The 20,770-nt window shown below is 35.5% G+C and overlaps 1 protein-coding gene across 4 annotated transcripts in view; it reads right to left on the bottom strand.

The window, feature by feature from the left end:
• The window catches only part of LOC114942634 (zwei Ig domain protein zig-8), a 157,563-nt gene extending 136,836 nt beyond the window's left edge, over positions 1-20,727 (bottom strand). The window contains exons 1-2 of one of the 4 annotated variants that reach the window (XM_085490314.1): positions 19,756-20,727; positions 19,154-19,289 (exon numbers count right to left, since the gene is read on the bottom strand). The gene's annotated coding sequence lies outside the window, so the exon portion shown is untranslated. Of the gene's footprint in view, positions 1-8,462; positions 8,989-10,368; positions 11,050-19,153; positions 19,290-19,755 lie in introns of those variants that run through there. The other 3 variants (XM_085490315.1, XM_085490316.1, XM_085490317.1) reach the window with 3 other exon arrangements.
• Between the last annotated feature and the right edge of the window lie 43 nt (positions 20,728-20,770).

The following is a 20,770-nucleotide window of genomic DNA, read 5'->3' on the forward strand; positions in this document are numbered from 1 at the left end:
AGAAATGTACGCACGCTGACGTATCGGTTAGCAGTTAATCTCGGGTTAAAAGTTAAGCTCCGACTCCTTAATCTGACAGCATAAAGCCGTATTCTGAGATAAACTCCGCCTCTCTTCGACCTCGCGCCCGCACCGAATGGTCGGATCTCAAGGGGGCACATTTTTATGTAAATTTAATGGCTTTACCAGTGTAACGAGGGAGTCAACTCGCGCTTTTGTACGAGCGCGAATGTAATACAACCAAGGACATTGCTAATATATACTCCCTGCTTCAACTTCTTCGCGTAAAGTTTCCACGATATAAGAAATCAAGCATAAAATGTACTTGGTAATAAGCTTCTTGTTCCGATTTTTTTCACAGAGATTTTTCCACCATTTTTCCCTTGTTCTTCTTTGCTTTGCGGATTTATTTTGAATTTTTTCTCGCACACATGTAAAGTTGGTAAAATAAAATCTTTTTTTATATTAAAAATGTATCGCGTAACATTTTGATTGATAAATGGATTATGCGCGAAGTTGTAAAAAAAACGTGTTCCATCTCCTGTTTCCGGGGATGAAATTTTATATTATTCAATTCTTATCTGATACATCGCAAAATAATTCAATCGCAAGAGCGATTCTATGGAAAACACGTCGGCTATGCAGATATCAGAGATGCAAATGAAAGGAAGAATTCCGTTCCATTACTGCGCCCTTCCTTCAAACACATCGACAACTAGACCTAATAACATTAAACGACTAGAAATCAGGGAGTTGATTGCGACGCATTCTAAAACGCCTTCTGATCTTTTTAGAACGAGCATTCAGGAGAAACGTCGGAGAGATCGTAAAACGAACCCCGCCAAGAAACGAACATAATCGAATCGGTACGATGGGAATAAGCTATTCGGAACGGCTCCTACAGTCAATATATCGATCGGTGCAACTGATTTCTATCAGAAAGAAACGCGGAAGAGATTCTCGAGGAGCGAAAACTCGAAAGAAGCAAAACTAATGGAACAAGAATTATCGTGAGGATATAGCTGATTAACTTTGCGAGTGTACTACTTCAAGACTGATGACAGGATTTTCTGTTGGAACTACATTATCCCAAGCGATGGGATGCGATCGATTCCGAATTCAAATATCGAAACAATATCGCGGCAATATTTTTAAATTGCTGTCAAAAGCAAGTAACAGTCGTGACGAGAGGAAAGGAAGTAGAAATAATCGCGAGAGAATAAGAGTGTACAACCACTTCGGGATTTTGCGTTGGAATTTCCTTCTTTATTGTGATGCTTTCTGGAATATCTTCCTAAAAGTATATTCTTAATCTTTTTTTGGCAATTTTAATTCCGCAATAAATAAATGCAATAAATTAATAAAACAAAATAATTGAAATTATTTAAATTTATAATAAATTTATAAGTTTATCAAATTAATATTAATATATGTTCAAATATCTATGTAATAATGAGTAAATAATAAATGTCCTTCTTTTTTCAACGAGGGAAAATAATGTTTGATGAAAAACGCTCATTTAAGCTTGAGTACTCATCATGTTGCAATTTTAAACGCACAATCACTTGACGTCATATTGACATCATTTTGACTTTCTACATATTTCCATACCCCTTCTCTCGATAATGTAAAACCAGTCCAATAGGTGATTTAAGCCCTAAGCTTTAAGAAATTGACTAATCACAGTCGACTATTCTTCTCATACTTGATTGTAATTGATCAATTTCTTAAGGCTTATCAAAGGTTATTAAAAAAAAAGGTTATTTGAAATGCTTGTCTTTTGCACCCCTGATATGTATTTTTCCAAGTTGGTGCCACTGGTTATATCAGGATTAATAATTTCAAATAATACATTACCCTATTAAATATATATTGTATATTTTAAATATCTAATAAAAACATCAGTTTAGAGAATTTTCCTCTCTCTTAAATTAAGAGGATCCTTTTGGCGCCTACTTTAGTGGAATTATAAAGATAAGTGACTTAAGATGAGAATACATTTTTCTCGATGACGGGATGCAATCGATTCCGCATTCAAACATCGAAACAATATCGCGGCAATATTGATAAATTGCTGTGAAAAGCAAAAAGGTAACAGTCGTGACGAGAGCAAGGAAGCGAAAATAATCGCGAGAAAATGATGAGAGAAAAAAAAGTGGATCGACCTTTCACGGAGACGCGAGAGCGTAAAATCGAATTTCTTCCAAATTGTGTTACTGACAACCCCGTACACCATCCATCACGCTATGGAAAATACGACGATATGCGTCGCTTGTGTGTCGCGTCCCATTATCCCGCCTTGTTGCAGTATCATTTCCTATACCTCTGTATCACGATGAGCCGCGCGATTTGCTGGAACATAAGTAGGCTACACACGAGGAATATATACATATCGCATATCCACGAGAGAGTGAGAGAGAGAGAGAGAAAGAGGAAATCACTCTCAAAGGTATAACGTGGCAATCCTGGATCTCGTGGTCGATAACTGCGCGCGATATGGCGGCTCAATTACGGCGACTGCGAACTTTCGCCCCCAAGACGACATTTCGCGGCAACTTACGAGCGTATCGAGGGATGAGACGTTGCTGCAATACGGGAGACAGAGAGGGGACGAGAATTCGCTTAACGCTTGTGCAATGTAGAATATGGGATGTATGAAGTACAAGGGGGTGGAGAGAGCAACAACGGGGGCGGAAAAGCAGCAGGATGATGAAGAGACGAAGACGCTCCCGCCCTCTGCAGGACGAATCGTGAAAATCAGACGCATAGGCGCGCGTACACAGCCCCCTCTATTGTGCCACTCCATTAAACATCCGTCGCAGTTACAGCGTTATACAGCAAAATATAATATTACTCGCAATGCAGTAAACACGCCAAGCGAGTTAAACGAATGCGCGGATTGCGTCTTCTAGGGGATGCTTTAGGGGATGGTGGGAGTGAGAGGGAAGAGAGACAAGTATAAACGTTTCGCCGCCACGAGCAATGCTCGCGGGCGTGGAAAGTAATTTAAGGAGCGATCAAGCTGTCGTCGGCAATGCGGCTTACATCCAAGCTTCGGCCCCTAACCTCTCCCTCGCCACCCTCCCCTCGTGTTACGGCCACGCGGGAGAAGAGACGAAGATCATGTACATATTTCTTCCCGGCGAATAAATCGACGGTACACTGAGGGTAATAAGCCTCTCTTAGCGCGAGAGGTAGGATTTTTTGCGGGAATATCCGCTGCGAGCTCTATAAATATATATCGGAAAAAAGTCGCGTATTGTTCGACTGTATAATTCCGACAAACCTGAATATTAAATCCCACGTTTGAGAGCATCCGTGCATATTTCCCGAGTGTTTGAGGTAGTTAAAATGAGGAGAGACAAAGCAAATGGAAAATAAGGAGAAAAGTGAGAGAGAGAGAATTCTGGGAAAATCAAAATTGTACGATTAAATCGACGATAATAACAGATACTAGAGAAGAGATCCAGACATAGGATGAAGATCCCTCTCGAGTGTTTCGTAACTGTAACCTTCTGGCGCCAAGCGCAGCTCGAGAGAGATAGCTCTTTCTCTCTCTCTCTCTCTCTCTCTCTCCGCGCACTTTACAATTTATATTACACAGCCTTGTAACGCAAGCCCTTCCTCGCAAGCCATGAGATTTCTCTCCCCGCAAGATTTACTGGTAAAGTTGTTACTGCTACGCTATAAAATATTTAATTAGTTGTCTTAATGTCACTTATTTCTCGCGCGCTCTACTTGCTATTTATTTCTCTCTGTCTCGCGGAATACAAGAAGATTATGCCGGAATTTTTATATATATCAAATAATAACGAAATAATTGTAGTGATTAATGTATGATGAAGATGTATGAATTATTTCTTATATAAACAGGGTGTCCGGTAACTAACGAATGGATTCTTTGGTCAATTTGGGAACAATTTTTCCTCAGCGAAAATGTCGAAAAAGTTCATCATTTTTTACAAGTTTCCAATATTTGTCATTATGTATCTTTATAACTAAGCCTCAAATTAAAATTTTATTATAGTAAATTCTACCTGAAATTAACTGAAGAATGTAATTATGTTAGACTTTTAACTCCAAAACGTTTAGTTTTCAAAAAACCCATTTTTTTCAATCGCTTATAACTCGAAAATTATTGACTTCTCAATATTTTTGCTAAGGAAAAATCGTCTCCAAATTGGCCAGAGAATCCGCCCTTAATCATTGGTCCGTTAGTTACCGGACACCCTGTATATACATATATATATGTATATAAAAGAAATAATGTATACTTCTACATCGTACATTATACCATATATATATGGCGTGCTAAAAAGAAATAATTTATATTTCCTACATCATACATTATTATCCCACTGCAATTATTTCGGCATTATTTCATCGTAAATCATTTTTTACATCCATAAGAATTATTCCTTCACGTCAGCCGTAATTAATCGAGCGTATCGAGGTAATTAAATCAAATAGTCGATTAATTTTGTTGATATTTCGAGAATTGTAATTTCCTGTCGTAGACACTTTTACCGATAACGTCGCGATGCAATTATTCTAATCGCGTTCTACTTGCTATTTATTTCTCTACGCCGGAATATAGATAGCGTGCTAAAAAGAAATAATTTATATTTCCTCGGTCATACATTAATATCTCACTGCAATTATTTCGTTATTATAATATCGTAAATCTTTTTTTACAATCCATGATAACTTTACTTCACGTCAGCCGTAATTAATCGAGCGTATCTAGTTAATTAAATCAAACGTTCAATTAATTTTATTGATATTTGTCCTTTCTAGAATTATAATTTCCTGTCGTAGACGCACACTTTTGCCGATAACGTCGCAATACAATTACTATAATCCTCCGGAACGTTAAAGTGCGGATATCGCCGCAAGCTATACGATATCGTGACATGTATATCATGTTTAGCAAAATATCAACGATACGTATTCACGCGTTTAACGCGAACGTGCAATATTGCAGAATGTAAAATGCAAAGCTTACTACAAGGAATAATTTCTTATTCCGTTACCAGAAATAGGAGATTGATTATAGAATCAAATATCGCAAATAACTCCGCATCGAAAAAATTACTTTCTTGAAATGCATATTTTATAAATCCTCTTAATAGATATCCTTAATAAATAAGGATATTTCTCTCTTTACGTAATGCTTTATGGAATGTCCTCTAAAAATATATTCTTAATTTTCTTATTGCAACTTTAGTTCCGCAATAAATGAATATAATAAATTAATAATAAATTAATAGAATTAAATTATTTAAATTATTTTTTATAATAAATTTATTAGTTTTAATTAATATTAAAAATAATAATACACTGATAAAAAAACATCCCATCCCATTAATATATATATATATATATCCTATTATATATACTTGCATGTTAAAAATATCTAATAAAAATATCTTTTTAGAGAATTTTCCACTTAAACGAAAAGGATCCTTTTGGCGCTTATTTTAATGATAGAGATTATAGATATAAGCATATACTTGAGATAAGAATACAATTTTTTCTGTGCGTGAGAGAATGTCATCGCGATTAAAACTTATTTAAAATGATAGAGAAACGCGTCTCTTCGACTTTTCCAATTAAACCTGGATGTAAATCGGGTTAAAGGAATCATACAGTCGTGCGACGAAGCGAATTCATTTGTGTAGGGGAAACACAAACGACAATTCATTGTTGAAAGAGGGAGAGAGCCGTTAATATCAGTAAGAGACCTTTAAATTAAAGTCACATCTGGTAGACGTTTTGCTGGAAACGTAACATTAACTGAAATGTATCATAGCAGCGGAATTGTTAGCGCACGTATTAAATGAATTTCTCTCCTCGTACTGAGCAACCCCTAATATACAAGAGGCATATATATATATATATATCGGTATTAACAAAGATTGGATGCGTCGCAAAAAAATTGAGCGTGACAAAGATTAAACCTGTCAGGATTAAGGGCGCGCGTAAGACGCGCGAGACCCTTCCTTTTCCACCCCTTCGTTTCACCTGAGAAGGGGTGTAGACGACGCCGCATGGCGGATAAAAACTCATCAAAGTTCGCGCCAGCCAGCAAACTGACGCCATTAGAAGTAATTTATCATTTAAAAGTGGCCCCTTCTTGCCGACACTCTCAGCAAGCTGCGACATATGCGGTATTAACTTTCTTATGACGGTAGAGGGATCCTCTTGACCCGTTTTCACCCTTACGTGGGATGTGCATAGCGCGGCATCCTGTGCAAGCCCGCGCATCACGTACATAGGTAACGACCATATTATAATACAGGCATTTATCTGACACCTCATCTCGTCGCAAATAAGCTATATATGTGTGCATGTGTGTGTGTACGATATAATTCTCATCTAATCACCCGAAAATGCAGTCACGGTAGCGTTAATGTTCGCGGAAAGCCGCTGAATAATTGATCGCTTAAAATTTATCATTTAATTTAACAATATGCCGTGTCAGCCGATTATCCACCGATGCGATTCCATCCCCCGCCTTCTCCCTCCCCGTCAAAGTGCATAAAGAAACAATTGCGCGAGCGGTTACACGCAATGAATAAATTCAATCCGAATTCGCGATATAGAGTGTGCTCGCAACCGGTTATTACACGCTCGGTTCTCGCCGAAACGAATGGCTCTCACAAATCTCGTTTATTAATGCAGATAGAAAAGTGTTCTCCCCTCTCTAATGTGGGTGGGCAAAACGTGAAAATGCAAATCACGGGGATATAATACGGGATATCCGCGCGCGCGTCTTACGTTTCCCGCACTTAAAATATTTTCACGAGTAAGAGAGATGTAATGAAAATCGGAAGATGAGCGATAAAACTACGAGTATGCTAAAGCGCGAACTTATTCTTCCTCCTCCCGGATGCCATATTGCGGAATCGCGATTACAGATTTTATATCTCAATTGACGACGAATATTCCATTGTTAGTGATAATTCGAATAAATGTCAGTATATCGAGTTGTAATTTTTACGAAATAGGTGTTCGCACAATTTTCGTCATTCAATTTTTATGCATAATTTATATCCTGAACGAAATAAAATAATTTTAGCATATTAATAGAATTTTCTTTAACAACCTGCAATTATAATATATGTCATTATTAGAGTATAGTGTATTTTTGTGCAATAATATAATACAATTAATTTCAATTGAAATAAAATAACTAGAATGTTAATAAAATTTTTTTAACAATTAATAATTATATATGTAACAATAGGTTGAAAATTAGACTATTAATGATACGAATAAATATCAGTATCGAGTTGTAATTTTTACGAAACAGGTGTTCGCACAATTTTCGTCATTCAATTTTTATGCATAATTTATATCCTGAACGAAATAAAATAATTTTAGCATATTAATAGAATTTTTTTAACAAGCTATAATTACATATGTAACAATGTATTTAAAGACAAGACTAGTAATGAAATGTCATTCTTGAATCGTGATTTTTATGAAATAAATGTTCTTGCACAAAGAGTTTTTGCCATCCAATTTTTGCGCATAATTTAATACTATTTATTCTGAACGAAATAAAATAATTAGAATGTTAATAAAATTTTTTAACAATCTATAATTGTATATGTAACAGTAGATTGAAAGCAAAACTATTAATGATGCGAATAAATGTCACTATTGAATTATAGTTATATAATTTTCACGAAATAGATATTCGCACATACAATTTATTCTGAACGAAATAAAATAACTATAGAATATTGGAAAAATTTTTTGAACAATATGTAATTACATATGTAACAATAGATTGAAAGAGAGACTGCTATAATAATACAAACTACAATAATACGAATAAACGTTACTATATTGAGTTCTACTTTTTAGAAATAAATGTTCGTACAATATACACCAAATTTTATTATTTAATTCTTATAATAATTGAACAAAATTTATATTCTAAATAAAGTAGAAAAAACTAAAATATTAATAGAATATTTTTTTTTTAAACACGGCATATAATTACATATGCAACAGTGTATTCGAATAAGGCAGGCGCAGTATAAGCAGCGTAATAAAATATTCACGCCTATGGATTTAATTAACGCGAAACGTACGCGCGGTTCTCATCAGATGATATGTACTGACGAGTAATTGCACGCTCGTTCGCCGGTGAAATTAACGTGTCGAAATGCTGTGCCTTAAATCGGAGGAGGGGAGCAGCAGGAAGAGCAAATTAAAAGCATTGAAATTGTGAATCAGGTAGCGATCCCCCGAGCTTGTTACACGCATGCAGGATAATTACATGCGATTACGGAGCTCTAACGCGCCATGCGCTGAAGTATGCGGCGTTATCGGAAAATATGTAAATCACGGTGTTATCGATTACGCGCGGACGAGGGAAACGCAAACGTGCTAATAAAGAGTGCGCGCAGATAATTATATATCGATCAATGCGTTATCGATATACTTACTCGTCTCCCTTTCCGTTCTCTTTCTCTCTCTCTCTAGCGGGACTAGAAATTTCTTCTCCGATTTTCCACCTCTTTAATTTTCACCCCTCGATTTCTCTCTCTTTCTCTCTCTTTTTCTGCCGTTTTATCACTCGTTCATTCGTTCGTCTTCATGCGATTTCACTGTAAAACTCTCCGACTCGGTCGAAAAAAAATTATCACAACCTTCTCCCTTGTATTGACACTTATTTTCCTTCCGCTACGGAGAGAAGACTCCTCGATTTAGAGACTATTAACGCGACTGCTCTTCTCCCACCCTCTTCATCATCGCTTAACCGGCTAAATCGTACAATTATTTACTTCCTCCGTCATCGTCACTTATGATTCGTCCGCTGTCATCGCTGTGAAATAGAATCTGTCCCGCGGCATTACGTGAAATCGCTTCAAGTGGATATCCAGGAGGCGTATCCTGTATCAGACATCACGGGATACATCAAGGATATCGTCATCCATAACCGAGAATAATCGGGCGAAACCACGGTCCGATCTGTCGAAACAATTCCCGACGCATCATCGATTTACAATTTCGCGAACGGATCAGGCATTTGCGAAAATTCCTTGGAATTTTTCGAACAAATATATTATTCTTATCTACAAAAATATTGTATAAAATAGAGACAGAATATTGCATTCATACGTCTCGTGTTTCATTTTTTTTTTTTTTACGTGCAAATATTCTTGGAACTTAGAGAGGAGAAAGACTGTATATACGATTGTATGTAAACGCGTTTCGAATATTTACAAAAAAGTAACGATCAAAGTGGAAAATATAAATAGAGAGGAAGGAAATTTCTCCATCTATCTATCCAATTGCGCGAATAGAAGCCTTCGTTCACGTTCGAGGCGGAACACGTTAAATATACCGAAAGCTGATGTTTGCAACATCAACGTTTTGCAAACTAACTGTAATCGAATTTGGCTTACAATTAAATCAATATAAGCAAATCAAATAGCAGTGAAAACATTGTAAAAAACATAAAAAAATACCGGTACACTCGCCCGTTAATTTATTTATTTAAATTCCAATTTCCGATATATAAATAATTTCGTTATCAATAATAATAATTGCACGCGGGATCTAAATAACAACCCCATAAATTCGGGCTCTTTGGCATTTTTGCTCGTCCCAAAAAAAAAAAAAAAAAAAAAAAAAAAAACAAGGTTCTCGATGAAAGTCATAAAAAAATCTATCGCCGTCTGGCGCAGAAAATTTCTGCATTCGTAATGTCAATCCCATTGCACAATCGACATGGTGCGAGTCATGTCACGGAGCTCACATATGATCTCTCTCCGCGTAATTTCATGTGCATTTTTTTCGAATTTTTTTTCTTTATTTCTTTTTTTTCTATCCATCTCCTCTCTTGGCTCCTCGACCAAACCAGATAATGCCACGTAGGGCGGGACCGGACGTGTCCTACTTTTGCGATGACCGGTATACAGTTTTTAATCCGCGACTAACAACGTGACGCGGGTTAATCGTGCGGTAAGATTATGTGACACGCCGAAAAGAGGACTCACGTACGTACGTGGTGCATCCGTCATCGCAGAAATTTCAAACGCGCGACGCTTTCGATCGTCTTTTATACCGCAGTTTTATTTCTCGCGAGCAAATATTTACGCGAGACATCGTTAATTATTTCGCGCATTTTAATCTAGCGATTTTCCGCATCGATGACGCGCCATCGGGCTTTACGTAAAGAATATAAAATTCATTGGGCATTAAAAGTTGAGAGTGCGCGAGCACCAAGTAACAAATTCATCGAAATTACGAAGTTTAAGATTGTCTTTTGAAAAGATAATTCTTTCGAATTTATTTTTAATACTTGCCTATTATTATTATTATTTTTTTTAATATAATAATTCTTACGTTTACGTAATGAAGGGAGAAGAGAGAAACGGAAGAGCGACATCCAACTGAGCTATCCAATTTTTACACGATCACTCCGCGAAATCACGACGATCGATAATACGAAAAGGGATTAGTTTCGAAATCGGGCGTGCAAATCACGCGCGATTTATCTTCCTTTCTCTCGTATACGTATCACATGTCGTCGACAGACGACGATTTCGTGGTCCAGAAGCACTAAAATTTCACGATGCTCGTACGTCAAAAAGAGGAGAGAGAACACGCTTTTTTTTCTTTTTTTTTTTCAAATTTTCCGTCCAAATGACATACAGAAATCACGCGAATCACTTTTTCACAAGCGCTGTCTCTCAAGAATCCCCCTGTGTTTACGTACTTCGGCTGCTACGCTTTATTTATATCACGACGCGACGCGAAAATATATCGAAAGCACACCGGGATGGCTCGTCGCCGGGGAACTGGAGCGGGCGATGTATCGAAAAAAAAAAAAGAAAGAGAGCGAGGAAAAGAAAAAAAGAACGGATCGAGGCGCGCGCGCGAGAAAGAGGGAAAAAAAAGTCCACACGTTCACACTTTCGCTCGCTCGAGTTCTTATGAATCCTTCCGTGGGAATGCTCCGATCTCGCCCGCTGCTCGTTAGGGCTTCGCCAATGGACTGCCAGGCGCCGCGGCAAAAGCTACGGCGCAACACGCCGACGCATCCACCCCCTTGCAACCCCCGAGAGCGGGACTACCCTCTCTTTCGCCCCGATTTTGCGGCACCGACACCAACCCATATACCGACGAGTTTTCTACTCGTTCTCCACGCGCGAGAGGCCTTTCACGACTCCGTAAAAAACACGAACGAACGCTTCTACGACACACACACACACACATATATATATATACACATGGATACAGACGCGCGAAGGTACGTATGCATTTCTGTGCGGATGTGCACGCGGTTTTCGCGATCATTTCACACAACGGATCGGCGCGCGATTAATTTTTCTCTATCGGTTGAACGCGAAGAAAATGCATAATATAAATCGATTAAGTTTTTAGTTAATTATTTATTTTTTAATTTATAATAACAGAAAAATGCCGATAGGAAATGTCAAATTGCGACGAGAGAAAATATTTGTCGTCGCACCGCGAATCCAATTTTTTTTGCTCGTAAAAGTTTCTGTTTTTCCTCTTATTAATTAATACAAAAAGAGACAAAAAGAGAGAGAGAGAGAGAGAGAGAGAGAGATGATATTGATTTTGTGAAAATCGATTAAAAATCGAGATCGCCATTGTCAAATTTTGAATTGCTCATATGTAAAATATTTAGAACAAGGTTTGGCCATTTGTAAAAAAACCGAAAAGAGCAACGGGATCAAGCAAGGGCTTTGAAGCCGAAATTAAATGCCGACCAAATGTTCTGACACTCGATAGCCTATCGCTGTATGAATATGACGCATTTTGATTCGAGCCCTTGCAAAACTGGCGCGGCATGCCACAGACTCGGGATATGACAGGTAATGTTGCAGCACAGAGGGAGAAGAGAATAAATTTGATTTAACCCGTTTCATATATATTTTTCCCGATATTCAAATATATATCGAATACTTTTGCGCCAATCGAAATACATCCGTATACGATTGTCGAGCGGTGGGGGATTTTGTAATTTGCATAATTATGCAATAACGGCGATGTCAGGTATCCTTCATTCAGCCACATCGATGGCAGATTCCAAGCATCGGCGAACAAATGAACGTATCGGGATACAAAATTCGGCCAAACCAAAATTATACGGCAACACCATTACAGAATCCTTCCGATATTTTCAGAATCCTGTCTCTCTCTTTCCGCGTGTCTTTTAAACGATTCGTTTTATTTTAAAAGCGACTACAATTTTACAGCGACAGAAAGTGATAAAATTTCACCGGATTTACGTTTATTCGTGACAATCGTGGCATAAAACTTTTCTTGTATTTTTTCGCACAAGTTTTATTGATAATTTTATACGATTGTATATTGATATAATTCTAAAGCAGCAGTTTGTTTTTTTATATTTGCATGTTGCACCTCAAAAAGTTGTGAAACACAGTGTGGGATCAATGACTGCACATTTGCCCAAGATATAGAGCTGATTGATGACCAGCATCGATCAAGTCTTCCGTCCTCGTGAGCTACATTAACTTTATATTAAATACTTCATCATTTTTCCACGACACGTCACGCTTCACCGATTTACTATCGATTCTCCGACCGAACGAGCTGCGAACGTGTTAGAGATCTTTTCTTATTCGATATGAATTTTCACGTACTGTGATTCGTTTTTCCCTGTTTCTGTATCTTGTTCCTTTTCAGTCTAAAGTACAATATTTACAATGTAATATTCTTTTTATACTTATATCATACATAATTACGTATATATTTTGACGTATTTCTAATAATAGACCGATCGCAATAAAATATCTAATAAAAAGTAAATCCGATAAAAAAATATATTCACGAAAAATATGAAGAGTAGAACCGATAAATAATATCAAAAAGATTAAACTTAGAGGGAATCTCGCAAATCCGAGAATTCTGATTTTGCGTGAAACTTTACGCATACACACATGAAGATAAATAGAAAGAATTAGACATTTTTAATTCCATTTTTAATTTTAAATCCCAGAAACGATTCTCGAATAGTATTCGAGATATCAAAAAATATTTTATACTAAAGTTTTATGATGAAAAATGTTTCTATTTAATCACATTAATAATATTTGTAAAAAATAATTTTAAAAAATTCTTTTAAAAATCTTTGAAAAGTTATTTTGTCAAAATTGTATTAATATAGTTAAACAGAGGTAACATTTTTATATCAAACATTTTTTGATATCACAAATACTATTCGAGATATATAAAAAAAAAAATAAACAATTGCTCTATATTTATTAGATGGTCCTTTCGGTCGCAACCAATTTCTAAATTTATCTGTTTATTCCCTCTACATGGTTGTAAAGTATACTCAAAATCTAAATTTTCAGGTTTGCGAAGTTTCTCTTGTTATTAGACCCTTCGCATAAAGGTGCACGTGACCGAAGGAGTTTAATATCTGCATTAATTCAGAATGCTTGGCGAGACAATAAATCGATGCAAATGTTAATGGAATAGGCCGCGAGCGTATACAACTTGGTGCACAATGTCGGAACAATGTCGAGTATACTCGCGATGAAGTTCAACTTGATTTTGAAAGTACAATACAATTATAACAGAGCGGGGGCAGCGTGCTGTTTTACATGCCAATTGTCTCTCTGAAATACATAAACCGTGCGATAATCCCCGTCTCTTCCACCCCTCTCTGTACATTACTATATCATCAGCCACTGCTGTCGGCAATGAGACCATCAACATATCGTTACCTGTCTGTCGATAATCATCCCGGCGTTGCACGTGTTGGGCGGCCCGGCTCGGACTTCCGTAATAATTGCGTAATGTGCTAATAGCGCTCGTAAAATGATTACGCGTCATATGAAATGATTATACTTTGGCACTAGTGGCAATCGGTCCGGCAAAACGATATAGGGATGCGCGCATATTACACGTTAATATATAGATAATACGTCGTAAGTATATCATACATTATTATTATTATTATTATTATATCTCGCGTGTAATAGCTTTCTGTATTTCCGTCATTTCGGTCAGAAAGGGGGTTGGGAGGGTGCGTGCCATTTTCATGCCCGACATAACGCTCAAGCGACTGCAATTTTACCAACATATTACGTTCTTTCTCTCTCCTCGCGCGCGAAACTATGCTGGACACGTAGTGGTGAAAAGCACGAATCGGAACTACGAATGCCTCACGAATCATCGGGAAGATGTAATGGACTGCAGGTGTGAGAAAACGTGACAGCGGCAAGCTGCAATAGCATAGCATGGCATATCTGCAGCGCGATGTAAGATAGAGAAACGCTCTCTCTCTCTCTCTCTTTCTCACTCTCGGCAAATCCACCCTCTTCGCCCTTTTCCGCCATCCCTTTTGCCGCGTGGAAATGAGAAATATTCATGAGAGGACTCTCCTCTCACGGAGAACTAAATGAGAAACTCCCCGACGATATTTGCGATAATATAATATAACGATATAACGCGGTAATATATCTCGGAGGGCTTTTTTTCTCTTTTCCTTCCTAATTACCTCTTCATATATTTTTGCACGCATCTCGTTGTTAAATAACGTGCGCGCGTATTTATTCTTATTACAATGCGAGATACGAGCGGAAAATCGAGCGATTGCATTTCGAAAGAATAAACCTGGGGTGGCGTGGAGACCATCGCGAACCAACAGGACGCAGCCTGTTTAATTAGCAAGCAAATTAAATGTCCGGACAGCCACATCCGACATGGCCCCGCGCAATTAGAGGTATTATAAATTAATTATAACACTGTGACGCAGTCAGTTTTGCGGGATTCAATCTCAGAATGAGCTTGGCGTTGGCAAACGGAATGAATGCCAAACTTATCTCGTTGCCGACCGCGCTTACGACGCGTTTTATTACTGTTTCACTTCGTGGAGAGACATGTCTTCAATTACATGTGAATCAAGTGGTATAAAATTGGTTGGGGCGCAGAAAAAAATGGACCGAATTGACGCTTTAGGAAAAAAAAACTAAAAAGCAGAACTCACGATCTCTCTATATTACAAGCAGAATCGTTGAAGTTTTCATTTCGAAGGGAAAAAAAGCAAGATATAAAAATTTTTTAAATATAAACTTTTAAAAAAAATGTTTTTCATCTAAAATATAATATTCCTGAAATATATATAAATTGCAAAATATCGCTCTCGAACGTTAAATTACACCGGTGTGACAATTATATATTATTGCACTCGAATTCGTCTACAAATTCTCTAAAATTACTTCTTGTTATCGCGTTATTTGTAGTTTTAACAAGCTGCATGATCGGATTCTACATAAATTGACGTAAAAAGTCTAACAAGGGAACCTCATAAACCTGATAATTCTGATTTTGATGCAATTTTACACAATATATGTAAATAAATGAATTTAGAATTTTTTAATTGTGGTCCAAAAAAACACTTCTTATATATGAAACGATTTTTCTTGATACATCTCAAAAAATATGCGTGATATCAAAAATGTTTTACACAAAAGTTTCACAGTAAGAATATCTCTATTTAATCATATTAATAAAAGTTTTTAAAATAATTTTCTCTAAAGATTAAAAGAATTATTTTTTAATCATCATTAATGTAGCTGTTTTTACTATATATAAAACTTTTGTATAAAATATTTTTCGAAATATATCCAAGTAAAAAGCCATTCTACATATGAAGAGTGATTTCACCCCTTTTAAAGCCTCAACTAAAAATGTCTAAATTATCTATTTATTCCCTCTATATATATAATATATAAAGTTTCATTAAAATCAGAATTGCGAGGTTTGCTCATAAGATCCTCCCAGGGGAGTGTCACGAATTGCCAAACGGAGCTTAGAAGTCTCGAGTAGAATAGAAACCGATTAAGCGAAACAACGACTGACAGCACCTGTTGATACTTGGCCTAGCTCGTGGCGAAGGTGTAGATTCACCGACACATACGAACGCGCGTATCACGTACGTGTGAGAGTCCCGACGTACACATATATATACGGACTTGTTTGCGCACCCGCGGCCGATGTCCGGTGTCGCAAACGCGGCTCCGTGAAACGGAAGGTGCCGTTGAGAACGAGAATCAGTAGAACGATCGGGGATCAACGAGTCAGCATTGGACTATCCTATTTTAGGTAATGCACCCGCCCACCCACCCACCAATAAATTGAATCGCGCCAAAGGCCCTGTTAATATTCGAGTTACAAGCGCCGCTCTATTACCCTCTGCTCGTGATTCACCGTATTATCCGCGTTTAAATGCATCTCTCGCATGCATTCGCAAAATTGTTTACGGCCGGTCGAATACGAGGCGCTGTCTCCTGATAGTTTCTCTGAATAGGCTCGCATTTCTTCGGAATCACACTCGTATCCGTTTATCTATTCTATATAGAATTTACGAATGATATAATTTACAAATTTGCAAAAGAATTTACAAGAGATGAACTAAATTTGCAATAAACATTTTAATTTTTTCAATTAATTTTTTAATTACTTTTAATTTTTTAGGTAATCATATTTGGCAATAAAAACGCGTTTAATTCACATCTTTTCATCAAAAATAAAATTGTTCTCTCAAACAAATAAATCTTTTATCAATGTTTAATTATACATAGTATCCCAGAACTGGCGAAAAAGTTTTTAATGGCAGATTCCTGATATCATTTGGAGACGATTTTTTCTTAGTGAAAATGTTGAGGGAGGACATCATTTTTACCATGTTCAAATTTTTTTTTATTATGTATCTTTATAACTAAGCCTTATATTGTAAAATTCTATTAAAGCAAAATCTATCTAAAATTAACTGAAAAATGTAGTCTTGTATAGTAATATTTTATTTTCATAAGACTTAGTTTTCAAAGAAGCTTTATTTTCAACTGCTTATAATTCGAAAATTATTGGTGTCTCGACATTTTTGCTGAGGAAAAATCGTCTCCGAATGATACCTCAGAAATCTACCATTAAAAACTTTTCCGCCAATTCTGGAACACCCTGTATAGTATTTTAGCTATAAACGATTAAAAAAGGAAAGAATGGTTTCGAGATGTAAATTTCAATGACAAGTTCTTTCGCCAATTAATCTAATTCAATCTAATGTAATCTCCGATCCAACTAATTATAAACGAACTTTACTTGGATGAAATCTTAACTTGACGTTCTTACACTCACTCAGGGATATTTCAATATTGAAAACTTTTGAGATTTCCTTTTGTAGATCGTCGAGCTAATTAATTCCACATAAAGCGATTCGTGGCAAATTAATCCGAACGACCGTGGCAGCCACGATTACCGCGATAACCGAAAATGTTCGTTCTCCGTTTCAGAGAGAATTAGAGCAGAGGAAATTAGCTTGATCAAATTACTTAAACGTATGTGAATCTTTCAATGCACGCGCGTGCGTAACAATATAATGTCATAAACAATGCGGGCAATAGAAAGCAATATCAATGAATTCTATCGAAACTAATCGCGTGAACCAAATGCACATCGCGTCGCATTTCTGAAATACTCTTTGTGCAATCACGAGTGCATATAGGATATTTTTCTCGGCAGATGAATTCGTTATTTAATTTAAATATAACATATTATTCTCTATGAAATATATGTATATATGCGTATATCAATTTGATGTGAATATCAATTCTGATACGCGCAATCAATTTTCAAGTCTAAATTTTCAGCGTTCGTGTATTATATAATATACAATATATACATATGCAATGCACACGTGGAAAATTTGAACTTGAAAATTAACTTGGTGTATCAGAATTGATATTCATATATCGAAACGTTATATGAATATAAAAATGTTTCATGCAGAATATGTTACATTTAAATTATATATTAATTATTTTCTGACTTTGAACTAGTACGACTTTATTTTCTTGTAATATTCATAATGCATTTAAAAAATTAGTTTTTTCGTCATTTTTATTAATTATCTTTTAAAAACCAATACGTTCTTTTAAATTAATACTTGTACAAACTTTTGCACAAAATCTTTGTTAACATAAAATCATAAAATTAGACCAATTAAAGCTAAAAAAGAGATCGGTTATTATATTCGGAACATAAAGCTTTTTAGAAAATTTATCTTTTATATAAAATATATAAATATATTAAAAATACATATATATAATTTCAATATATTTATATATACTTTTATATAAAAGAATAACGTTCTAAAAAGCTTTATATATTCTGAATATAATTTTTTTACTTTATCAGATTAATCTTGTGTTAACCATTTTATACAAGTATTAATCTGAAAAAATATTGTTTTCAATAAAACAATTAATAAATAAAAATATGACCAAAAAATTATCTTTTTAATACGTTGTTAATATTACAATATAAAAAAATGCTAAATAAAACCGTACTAATATTTATTTATATGCTTCAAAATATTTTAATACTTTTATATACTTTTATATAAAAGAGAAATGTTCTAAAAAGCTTTATGCTCTGAATATAATTTATTGCTTTTTGACTTCAAGCAGATTAATCTTGTGTTAAAAATGATTTTAATCAAGTTACTTTATACGAGTATTTATCTGAAAGAACTTATTGGTTTTTGATGATAATTAATAAAAAAACAACAAAAAAAGCAATCTTTTTTAATATGTTGTTAATACAAGTAAATTGCTACATAAAGTCGTACCAGCTCAAAGCCAGAAAATAAGTAAAATTCAATCAGCATGTTTCATGATTCTCGTAAACAGAACGTTGTGCGAATCTCGCAAAAACTCAATAGTCAGAATTAAATATTATTTTCGCTTCTCTTTCTTTCCTCTACAGGAAAATGTTTGTAATTTTATTTACCTCTCACCTCTCGCAGAGGTAAAACCAGAAATAAATTTGTATTTTCACGATAACGAAAATTCCAGATAAGATGCAATTGCATGCACCTGCGTGCGCAGATAAAGCGCAAAATCGGTACAAAATTTTATGAGCGAAAAAAATTATTCGCTCATATCGACATTGAAATCGAGATCATTGGAAAAATATAGGATTCATTTATATGAAAAGCTTTCTTACCTTGCATATCAGAGAAAGAGACGACAATCGTCTCTCACAAAATTCAATAAATATTTCGAACGGTCTTAAACCATCGCAAGCGAAATTTCGCTCGTAATATATAACAAATAATTAGACTCACTAATTGTTGTACACCGCCATGTCCAAATAATGTGCCCGCTCAATCCGATTGTGTCGATACTTCTGCGACTCTCCATGAACGAAGACACGTTGCATTCAGCAATGCTCGTCAGGAAGTAGGATCTCGCGAGAAGAATCTGCGAGAAAAAAACGCGGGAATTAACATCCACGAAATACGCGCAGCGACACCTAACGTGACCGATTGGTACGACTTTGTTCTTTATATGTATGCGCGGCAACTTCGTACTGATGCTCGAGCTATCGCGTCACTATGACGGCACGGCAGCGAAACGATCATACATGGCAAATACATTGTTATACATAATTAATTCTTTCGCTTACACATGCGGTATATTACTTGTTTCAAATTGTCCATCATCACTGCGATTAACATGAATACACATTACACGCGACATCAATGTCACGTTAGCATAATAATATAAATATTCCTATATATGCAGGGGCGTCAGATATGAAACAATATACATATTAACCATCTGCCGACATTTTACATTCACGTTTGACATTGACGTTTCGTATAATGTGCGTTATACAATGATTTATACATGCATTACATTTTTTACTTTAAAGCTTCATACGTACATGATTTACGCGGCGAAAGGATTTGTCCTGCTCCAACAATCCGCATCCCGCGAAGGCCTCGATGATACTATACTTTCGTGCCGTGAGTCTCGCTGCATGTTGAATATAGTCGCGAGTTCGAGCGCTCGATTCATTGATCGATCGATCGATCGATCGATTCTTCTCTTGTGGATTTCGTCACTTTAAGTCTAATGGCGCGCAATTTGATTTTTCATGCTACATCGTACGCGATATAACAATTAAATTATTATATAATAAATAAGAAATTATTAAAAATTCAACACATTGTGTACAATATTATTATCGTTCGGTAATTTCTTAATAGTTCGCATGTGATTTGGAATAAAAATCGTGTTATATACACTAATTTTCTATAATCTTCATAATAAACAATTCAAAATTCGCAATAATTAAAAGAAAAAAAGAAGAAAAACAATTCGCACATTTAATTAGTCATTAGATGGCACACATTTTCGATTTCTCATGCTAAATAGTACGTGATGTAATAAATTATTATACAATAAGTAAAAAATTATTAAAAATTAATTATATAATGCGCAATATTAATCAATAATTTATTAATTCACATGCGATTTAGAATAAAAAATTGTATTAGTGACTTTATACACAATATAATTATCTGTAATCCTTATAATAAATAATACAAAATTCGCAATAATCAAAAGAAAAAAAGAAGAAACGAATCGCACATTTAATTAGCCATATTAGATTGCACATATTTTTTTATAATTACAATACGTGCAGGTGTGATTTCATCATATTGGGAGTTATGGGAGACGCAATAATATGTAAAAGCATTCTTCATTATGCTTATAAATAAGAAACAAGGGACGCATTTGTACAATCCTCAGATCATTTTTTTTTATTAAAATCTTTTATTTTCTGCATTTTTCGTAGCGTTTTCCTAAACAATAATTAACGTAACTTAACATGAAATTGTGTGTGTGAGAAAGAAAAAAGATAAAGGAAAGAAAGAGAAAAAGAAAGAGAAAGA

The sequence above is a fragment of the Nylanderia fulva genome, unplaced genomic scaffold, assembly GCF_048542155.1.
Source record: "Nylanderia fulva isolate GAGA-0341 unplaced genomic scaffold, ASM4854215v1 Scaffold12, whole genome shotgun sequence".
NCBI lineage: Eukaryota > Metazoa > Arthropoda > Insecta > Hymenoptera > Formicidae > Nylanderia > Nylanderia fulva.